The sequence below is a fragment of the Hemitrygon akajei genome, chromosome 8, assembly GCF_048418815.1.
Source record: "Hemitrygon akajei chromosome 8, sHemAka1.3, whole genome shotgun sequence".
NCBI classification, from domain to species: Eukaryota; Metazoa; Chordata; class Chondrichthyes; order Myliobatiformes; family Dasyatidae; genus Hemitrygon; species Hemitrygon akajei.
The window spans coordinates 82,317,808-82,328,866 of record NC_133131.1 but is presented as its reverse complement, the minus strand read 5'-3'; positions in this window follow the sequence as shown (position 1 = coordinate 82,328,866).

Sequence of the window (11,059 nt, the reverse complement as noted above, 5' to 3'; positions counted from 1 at the left end):
CCCATAATGTATGCCAGTGACAATAAACCTAATCTGAATCTGATACTGTATTGTATGATACTGACTTTTGGAGTGACTTTTAGAATTAGGGATAAAAAGTTCAAATACATCCATAGATGAGTATATTATCACATGCAGCTATAATATTAATTATATGCATGTTAATAATTGTAATACTGAATATAGCTTTGACCAGTGGCCAATCGGTACAACAGAAGTTTGGAGAGAAGGGGGCTTCAATCAGGTCCAGGTCCACTGCCCCAGGATAAAAGGCAGGAATAGGTCACGGCAGCATAATAGAGCTTTGATCAGCGACCGATCAGCAATTGGAATTGATTAGTAATAGCAAATTAAAGGAAGGCAGGGCCGCATTGGCCGTCTTCTGAGTGGACATAGGCCGAGTGGTGATCTTAAGGCTTCTGCAAAGAGAGAGTCTTCAGTCAGAGAACACAAAAGAGAGAAAAGCTCAAGTTTCTTCATTCTGTTCTTTATATATGCTCAGCTAGAACAATAGAGATGCCAGGGAGGATGGTTGATGCTCCTCTTGCAGGACGTGGGAAGGCAGGGAAAACTACAGTATCCCTGACTACTACAACTGCAAGAAGTGCATATAGCTGAAGCTTCTAACAATCCACACTAAGGAGTTGGAGCTGGAACTGGATGAACTCCAGATCATTCGGGAGGCTGAAGGTGTGATAGACAGGACATATAGGGAAGTAGTTACACCCTAGATGTAGGACACAGGGAACTGGGTGACAGTCAGGAAGGGGAAAGGTATTAAGAAGCCAGTGCAGAGTAGTATCCCTGTGGCCAGCCCCCTCAACAACAGTTTGATACTGTCAGGGGGAATGACCTAACAAAGGAAAGTCACAGTGGTCAGGTCTCTGGTACTAAGTCTGCCATTGTGACTCAGATGGGAAGGGGGAAGAAGAGGTACACTGTGGCAATAGGGGATTCATTAGTTAGGGGAATGGAAATGAGGTTCTGTGGGCGAGAACAAGGTTCCTGGATGCTATGTTGCTTCCTAGATGCCAGGATCTGGGATATCTTGGATTAAGTCCTCAGCGTTCTTAAGTGGGAGGGTGAACAGCCAAAAGCTGTGGACCATATAGGTACCAATAACATGGGTAGACAAGTGATGAGGCTCTGCACAGGGTGTTCAGGGAGTTACCTACTGAGTTAGAGGGCAGGACCTCCAGGATTGTGATCTCAAGATTTCTACCCATGTGCTAGCGAGGCCAGAACTAGTAAAGATTATACAGGTTAATATGTACTAAAGAGTTGGTGTAGGATGGAGAACAGAAGATTTCTGGATCATTGGGCTCTCTTCAAGGGAAAATATTGACTGACAAATCTGTTGGAATTCTTTGAAGAAGTTACAAGCAAGATAGACAAAGGAGATTCGGTTGATATTTTGTACTTGGATTTTCAGAAGGCCTTTGACAAAGTGCCACACATGAGGCTGCTTAACAAGTTACGAGGCCATTGTATTACGGGAAAGATCCTAGCAATGCTAAAGTAGTCGCTGACTGGCAGGAGGAAAAGAGTGGGAATAAAGGGAGATTTTGCTGAGTGGCTGGATGGCTAGTGGTGTTCCACAGGGGTCTGTGTTGGGACAGATTCATTTTGTGTTATATTCTATGATTTGGATGATGGAATTGATGACTTTGTTGCAAAGTTTGCAGACAATATGAAGATAGGGGGATGTGCAGGTGTTGCAAGGAGGTGGCTGGAAAGACTGGAGGTGGACACAAGTGTAGGACACAGGCATGGAGACAGACTTGGACTTGACTTGGACTCGGAACTTGGAACTTGGAACTTGACTCGGACTCGAAGCTTTGACTTGGACTGGACCAGACTGGAACGCAGAGCCTAGACTTAGACTTGGACTCAGACACAAAGCCGAGATTCTGATTTGGACTTGGGCACGGAACGACTAAACAATGACAGTCCATTCAAGTAGCAGCAAACGGCCTGCCTAGTGAGCTGGATATGAGATGACAAAACGACAGTCCATTCGAATAGTGGCAAAAGGTCTGCCTAGTAAGCCATGGAAATGGCAGAATTCGTACCTTTGGCTCAGAGTGGTGGCAAAAAGCTGGACACGAAAACGACTGAATCCACAAAGCAACCCCGGGTACCGAAGCTGCTTAGAGTCCACTATGAACGGGGACCCAAATCGGGCACAACTGCACTTGCTCAGGTGACAGTCCAGCATTGAGTAGCTGCAAGCTGAAGCTTTTATGCTGCTGGCTCAGATGGGAAACAGATGGACCACAGGGAAAAGGAAATAACTGGAATGAGGAGTTAATGGGCCGGACCATGACAGCAAGTAGTTTTGAGGAAGCAGAAAGGCTACAGAAGGACAGACAGATTAAGAGAATGGGCAAAGAAATGGCAGATGGAATACAGTGTTGGGAAGTGTATGGTCATACACTTTGGTAGAAGAAATGAAAGGGTTGACTATTTTCTAAACAGAGAAAATACAAAAACTGAGGTGCAAAGGAACTTGGGAGTCCTTATGCAGCGTTCCCTAAAGGTTAATTTGCAGGTTGAGTCTGTGGTGAGGAAGGCAAATGCAATGTTACCACTCATTTCAAGACGACTGGAATATCAAAGCAAGGATGTAATGTTGAGAGTTTATAAAGCACTGGTGAGGCCTCACTTGGAGTATTGTGAGCAGATTTGGGTCCTTTATCTTAGAAAGGATGTGCTGAAACTGAAGAGAGTTCAAAGGAGGTTTATGAAAATGATTCCAGGATTCAATGGCTTGTCATATGGGGAGCGTTTTATGGCTCTGGACCTATATTCACTATAATTCAGAAGAATGAGGGGTGACCTCATTGGAACCTATCGAATGGTGAAAGGCCTTGATAGAGTGGAGGAAATTTCCTGTGCTGGGAGAGTCTAGGACCATAGAACATAATCTCAGAATTGAGGGGCATCCTTTTAGAACAGAGATGAGGAGGAATTTCTTTTGCCAGAGTGGTGAATCTGTGGAATTTGTTGCCACAGGCAGCTGTGGAGTCCAAATCTTTATGTATATTTAAGCCAGAGGTTGACAGATTCTTGATCAGTCAGGGCATGATGGGGCACAGGAAGAAGGCAGGAGATGGAGGCTGAGCAGAAAATTGGATCAACCATGATGAATTGGTGAAGCAGATGTGATGGGCAAACCGCCTAATTCTGCTTCTATATCTTATGGTCTTAATGTTTATCAATTTAGAAGGTGGAAGAGTAAAATTATATGAAAGTTAGAAAGTGGTGTTCTAACAAAACAGAAGGGATAATTGTATAGAAGAAGACTGTGTGAATTAAGTAGGTAAATATTTTCTTTCATATAACCCACCCACTGGAGATCTTTAGCAGTCAAGAGAATGAGAGGAGAAAGATGATGCTCAGATAAAATATTTGGATCACGAGGAAGGAGATATTGGCTAGAAGGGAATTAAAATCTGTGAAACTTCAAACTAAAATGAATGAAGTACAGTGGATTAATTGGCACACACTGGGACCAGTATATTTTGCCCTATTAAGCAGCCATCCCAATTAGCTAAAGTTTCATGGAAATAGTTAAAAGTTAACCAAGTAACAATTTCTGCATTTAAATGAAATACAGAACAAATTGCAACATGACCAGTACCTCTACAGTACTATAAAACTGTGTGTTCCTATTAGTTATCGACAGTGAAGCTCATCTGACAAGAGAAAATCTGCAGATGCTGGAATTTACTTGCTGCATTGTTTTGATTGTCTGTGAATAAACAAAATCAGTGCAGATAACTCTGGACAACAAAGATTTTGTTTCCTGGGTATTTTTGGGTGTATCTTATGGATTTTGGGCTGCTGATCACAAAAATCACCATGAAACTTCCATATCACACAATATTTTTTGAAATCACCTACATTTGTTATTTCAATTCATAATTCAAATCAGAATAACTGCTGCCAAGATTAAGGAAAGCTTTTTTGTTGGTCCACAATTCAAACAGTTCATCAGTGACAGGCAATTCAAAGAACTTCTTGTGGAACCAGAGAAAATCGCATGGAAGACATTCAAGTATTTTGTTGGAATGTTCCTTCGCAACTACAGAGCACCAAACTACATGCAGCTGGTTGACAATATGCTTCAAGCATACAAAACCATGAAGTGCAACATGTCACTCAAGATTCATTTTCTGCATTCCCATTTAGACTTCTTCCCTGCAAATCTTGGTGCTGTCAGTGACGAGCCTGGTGAGAGGTTTCACCAGTCATGGAGGAACGGTATCAGGGCAACAGAAATCCATCAATGTTGGCTGATTACTGTTGGACACTTAAGCGAGAGGCCTCAGTCACTGAGTGCAAGCGAAAATCATCAACAGCACATTTTCAGCTCAGTTGACCTATTGCAATTAAATGCATTATATTCAATAAAAGTTAATTTCTTGTTTCTCCAAATTCCTACATGGTACAAGTAGTCTGAATTTATATTTGTGTTCAACTTCAAGTGGTCTATAAACAAAAAAGAAATTCTGAGGAAGTAACACTTCTGAAAAAGTTTGCTGTTCAGTGTAGTGGACTCCCTTCATACAATGCTTTAGACAATTACATCCACCAAATCTTCATTTTCATTGTACTGTTCAATATCATTATCAATAGCTTCATAAATCCTAACTTCTTGAACTAGTTTCTGGCAAATCCAAGCCTGAATGATTGAAACCGCGGTGTGCAAAACAGTTCTGACTTGTCTTACTGCTTATTTCTCGGCAACTATCAGAGACAAAAATCACTGCTTTTTTGACACAAGCACACACAACTGATGCTATTTAAAAACAGATTGTTTTCTATGTGCCGTGCGGTGTCTTCAGCCACTCAAGTGCATGCAACTGACTCTTTAGTTAGAAACTGTTCAGCAACAGTGTGCTGTCTAATTAAATGGCATATTGTCCCAAATAAGCAAAGGGAATCCTGGCTATTCTCTTGATTTAGTTTTTGTTCTTTAAGAGTTGTCCCAAATAAACGGCTGCCCCAATTAACCAATGAACTATATTTGTACTTCACGGTATCTGTTTTCTTGTCATGTATTCCAAGGAATGGAGGTTGCCACCTTGTGAGACTGTTCTTGTGACCACTATTTTATAGCTGTTAAATTACATCCCTTTAAATTTTGATAAACTCAACCTTCTGTTCTTCTATAATAATAGTGAAGAGAACTGTACACATCACTGTCACCAATTTCAAGGAATTATGTACTTGTACCCTTAAGTCCTTCTGTTTAACAACATTTGCCAGGATCCTGCCAGGACCAACAGACTCAAAAAAAGTTACATTCCTCAAGCAATAAGGTTGATCAATACTCTGCCCACTAACCTAACCCTACACATGCCTCACCACCACCACTGTTTTATCACTTCCTGTCAGTCACATTATGTGTCTGGACTAGTGTCTTTTATGCACATACAATCAATCTATGTATATAGCTATTTATATTTATTATTGGGTTTTTTGTTATTATTGTGACCTTTTATCTTATTGTGTTTTTTTATAAGCTGCATCAGATCTGGAGTAACCATATAACCATATAACCATATAACAATCACAGCACGGAAACAGGCCATTCCGGCCCTCCTAGTCCGTGCCGAACTCTTAATCTCACCTAGTCCCACCTACCCGCACTCAGCCCATAACCCTCCACTCCTTTCCTATCCATATACCTATCCAATTTTACCTTAAATGACACAACTGAACTGGCCTCTACTACTTCTACAGGAAGCTCATTCCACACAGCTATCACTCTCTGAGTAAAGAAATACCCCCTCGTGTTTCCCTTAAACTTTTGCCCCCTAACTCTCAAATCATGTCCTCTCGTTTGAATCTCCCCTACTCTCAATGGAAACAGCCTATTCACGTCAACTCTATCTATCCCTCTCAACATTTTAAATACCTCGATCAAATCCCCCCTCAACCTTCTACGCTCCAATGAATAGAGACCTAACTTGTTCAACCTTTCTCTGTAACTTAAGTGCTGAAACCCAGGTAACATCCTAGTAAATCGTCTCTGCACTCTCTCTAATTTATTGATATCTTTCCTATAATTCGGTGACCAGAACTGTACACAATATTCCAAATTTGGCCTTACCAATGCCTTGTACAATTTTAACATTACATCCCAACTTCTGTACTCAATGCTCTGATTTATAAAGGCCAGCGTTCCAAAAGCCTTCTTCACCACCCTATCTACATGAGACTCCACCTTCAGGGAACTATGCACTGTTATTCCTAGATCTCTCTGTTCCACTGCATTCCTCAATGCCCTACCATTTACCCTGTATGTTCTATTTGGATTATTCCTGCCAAAATGTAGAACCTCACACTTCTCAGCATTAAACTCCATCTGCCAACGTTCAGCCCATTCTTCTAACCGGCATAAATCTCCCTGCAAGCTTTGAAAACCCACCTCATTATCCACAACACCTCCTACCTTAGTATCATCAGCATACTTACTAATCCAATTTACCACCCCATCATCCAGATCATTTATGTATATTACAAACAACATTGGGCCCAAAACAGATCCCTGAGGCACCCCGCTAGTCACCGGCCTCCATCCCGATAAACAATTATCCACCACTACTCTCTGGCATCTCCCATCTAGCCACTGTTGAATCCATTTTATTACTCCAGCATTAATACCTAACGACTGAACCTTCTTAACTAACCTTCCATGTGGAACTTTGTCAAAGGCCTTGCTGAAGTCCATATAGACTACATCCACTGCCTTACCCTCGTCAACATTCCTCGTAACTACTTCAAAAAATTCAATAAGGTTTGTCAAACAATTATTTTGCTCTCCTTAAAAACTTGTGTACTGGATATGACGTTAAATAATCTTGAAAGCAGTGGAACATGACCTGTAGTTTAGCCGCAGACGTTTGCTTATATGCTGGTCAAGAAGAAATATTCCTATTGGAAGACACAAGGTCCTGAACTTAATGAGAAATCCACAGTCTTTTACACTAGAAACTAAGCCCTAGTAGCTAAATGATGAAACTTGCATGAATTTTGAATGTTATCATAAAATCATAAACATACACATGTTCGTGAGATTTTACGAATGAATTCTTTGCACGAGAAAGAGTTCAAATCCATGGTGCATCCTCCGATTAATTACATCAGCTCTAAGGAATAAGACTCACAGTGGAAAAGATTATAAAATGATGATTTAATAGAGCTTTGGCTGCTATCCCCATTTGTGAGATTTTAGCTTAAATACCTTAGGAACATTTGCTGAGCTTGGAGTGTTGTTTCATACAATATAAACTAACTGCACAGCCAATTGTAATTCACAAATACAAGCCAATATAATCCATTTCCTTCAACTGCAAACATTCTGTCTCTGATGTATAGAGCAGAAAGCATCTTTGATTTGCAAATGTCCCAACACCTCTCACCACAGCTCCATCAAACAGTCCCCACTGTTCCACCGGCTCTTCTCAGGGCTGGTTATCCCTCTGCCCTGCAGGTATCTGCATGATCAAACTGATTCTAAGTTCAAATGTAATCCTTACAATTAAAGTTGCAATAAAAATAACGAGCAAAATGGTGCTCTTTTACATTTTGTAGAGTTGCATATTCAAAGTATGTGTGGTTGCCTTTGGAAATGTGATTATCTCAAACCTTCCTGATGGCATGCAATCTTCAATACACAGTAATCTTTGCTACAGGCTGGTTGGGAGCTGATGGTGGAAGGGTAAAAAGGGGGAAGGTAATTTGAACCAAATAAATAGATTGACTAATGTCCTGCCGAAGGGTTTCGGCCTTGCTTAGTTCCTTCAACATTTTGTGTGTGTTGGCCAGGCCTGCTTAGTTCCTCCAGCATTTTGTGTGTGTTGGCTTGATTAATGATGGGTAAGAAGTGAAAATATTAAAAATCTGAAATGCCCATCCCCTTCTTGCTCTGACAGATGTGGAAGGGGAATGGGTAACTTCAGGGGTTGCGTTTCTGGCTGAAATCTGTTAAGGGGGCAAAGGTATTACCTTTAATAGTATTTCTGCTTTTAACTGTGCGATTGCAGACTTTCCAAGCCTTGGCAAATCAATCAGGTAAAAGGAAACAAGAAAGGTTGGATACAGCAAGAAACTGTTCTTCCCAATTACAATAAAAAGCAGGTGTATGTCCTGCTAACCCTAACAGCCTTATTAACTCTTATTTCCAACTCTCCACCCACCTCACCTTAAAAACTTTCCATATCATTCCAGGTCCATCTGAACATCACTGTGATCACTGCTCACCTCTCCATCTGCCCAAAGCCCAATAATGGTTCCTGAATTCCCATTGATCACTGATCTTCCTGGACCCTAACATCCTGATAATTCTATACAAGCCCTGATCGCCTGTCTTCCCTTTCCCTTTCTTCAATCTTCCATAACCGATTGTTTATTTAGCAAAGAATACGTACACAGCGCTGGAAGAGGCGCCAGGTGGAAAACCAATCAGAGGAAAGATAAAGGGAGGAGGGGGAGGGAATAAGCATGAAAGAACTGTAGAGATAAAGAAGCAGAGAGTTGAAAGGGGAGAGAGGGACCTGGGATAGGGAAAGGGGGAGGGGGAGGGAATGACCAGAAATTGAAGAATTCAATGTTCATACCACCAGGCTGGAGCCTACCCAGACGGTAGATGAGGTGTCATGCCACCAGATTGGTTTTCCACCTGGCCCCTCTAGGCCCTACCCCCTCCCCTATCTCTATTACTGGGCTTCGGCCCTCTCTTCCCCCCATTCCTGATGAAGGGTCTCGGCCCGAAACGTTGACTACTCTTTTCTCACAGATGCTGCCCTACCTGCTGAGTTCTTCCAGCGCTGTGTATGTATTCTTTGATCCACAGCATCTGCAATTGTATTTTTGTGTTTATTTAGCAATACTGCATGGATGAGGCCCTTTGGACCTTCGACTCACACCATCCCAGCAACTCCACAACCCCAATTAAACCTAACCTAATCAGGGAAATTTACAACCAAATATTATAGACATTACATCTTTGGACTGTGGGAGGAAACTGGAGCACTCAGTGAGAACCCACACATTTCACAGATACTCCTTACAGAATGGTGCCAGAATTGAATTCCAAACTCCGGAATAGCATCACACTAACCACGCTACCATTGCAATTGAATTATAATTCAATCAACCAAGAATTTCCCAACAGGTAGCAGGCTGCCAGCCTCGGTAACACAGCCAACCCAATCAAAGATCCTTCCCACCCCAGACATTCTCTTTTCTCTGCCCTCCCTTTGGGCATTAGAATCAGAAGCCTGGAAGTACAGCTTCTATCCTGCTTTCACAAGACAATTGAATGGCTCCATTAGTATTATAAGTTGGATTGTCTTCGCAGCCTACCTTGCAATGGTCTTGCACCTTATTGACTACCTACACTGCACTTTTTCTATAACTTTATTCTGCAGTTTGTACTCCCTCAATTTACCTCAATACACATAACAATATTAATCCATTTTACCAGGTTATTTATCTGCTTTTGGCTATACTGTGTCATATGTTCTATAGACTGGTACCACTTTAACAATAATTACATGTAATTATGTGGGTTCTTGTAAGCGTTTAATGTGAATTAAAAGCAGAAAAGCCTCACTGGGTCAGGCAGCACCTGTGGGGAAGAGATAAGGTTAACATTTCAGGCCCAAGATCCTCATCACGACCAGAAGTGAAGTCTTCTGAACCAGAAACATTAAACACAGCACCCCAAATCAGTCAGTGAGCTCAGAAATTTGTAGTTGAGTTCATTAGTCTTGGTGTCGCTTACTCTATGTAACATCAAAGTACTTATTTAGTGATACAATCACTGTCTAGGCTACTTCCAAGCCCCCCCCCCCCAAAAAAAAAACTGAACAAAGTACAACCACTACAGGTCTAGCTGCTGTTTTGTGGCTTGAAATGGGTGTAAGGAATCCACTTTCTATAATTTTGCAATATATATTTCAAACCATTTAAGAACATATTCAATAGCAGAAATAAATGTTTCTCCAGCTGCACAGGTTTCTTCACCAATAAGTTGGAGATCATCATTAAATCCAAATCTTCATTTATCCAAATGCATAATCAGTAGCCTACTAGAGAAAGGTAGTGACTAAGCACAAGTTAAAGCTGGTGCATCTTTTTTCAGAACTATTGCTCCACCATGTGGCAAAAAGTAAAAATTACTTCAATACCTATTTTAATTCTAGGTTCCCATGAACTGTGTGCTTGTTGTGAGCATTAATACCTTACAGCAGAAACTTATCTCCAGTTGTCTCCAAATACCTGCAGGAAAATAAATATTAATGTATACTGTATCATATATATTAACAGTAAATTTACTTTGCACAGTAAAATTCTGGAGGAAAGAAGCAGGGACAGTGGTAACTTTACAGAGTGAGCCCCACCATGATGGAGCTAATTCCGCATCCTCTCCTACAAAATGTGATTATATCCTTTTGGCTCACCATAGGACTGAAGCTCAGTGCATCCATCCTAAACCTGGAAGCTTCAGATGAGTCAAGGAGAACCTCTAGTCTGATCTAAAAATCCTGATCTGCATCCCAAAGGGAGATGAACTGATTCTTCTGGTGTCAGGGACACCACGGACAGTGTCTCACAGAAAATCCAGGAAGTAAAGAGCCAATGTTGGACAGTAAGGGTGCAGGAGGCTCAATAAATTCACCACAAGCAAGTAGCTTCTTAGGCACTGCGAAAGCATTGGTTCAAACACCCAAGATTCCATATCATATGGAAAGGAGAATCATGATGTGGAATCAACCTGTCAGTTCGTCTGATGCTGACTCTAAGTTGCCTCCTTATTTACCCATTGACTATGTACAGCTGGAGCAACTGTGATCATCTGTGGCTGCATGTTCAACCCAATTTTGTAAGTCACACCCTAATTAATCACTTGCCTCTAAACATTATGCTTTTGTACTGCTCATCCAATTTTTATCATTACAAACTTTTGACCTACATCTGCCACCATTGTAAGATAACTAGCTTATCAAACGTCATGCAAATTTCACTAATGCACCTACCTCTC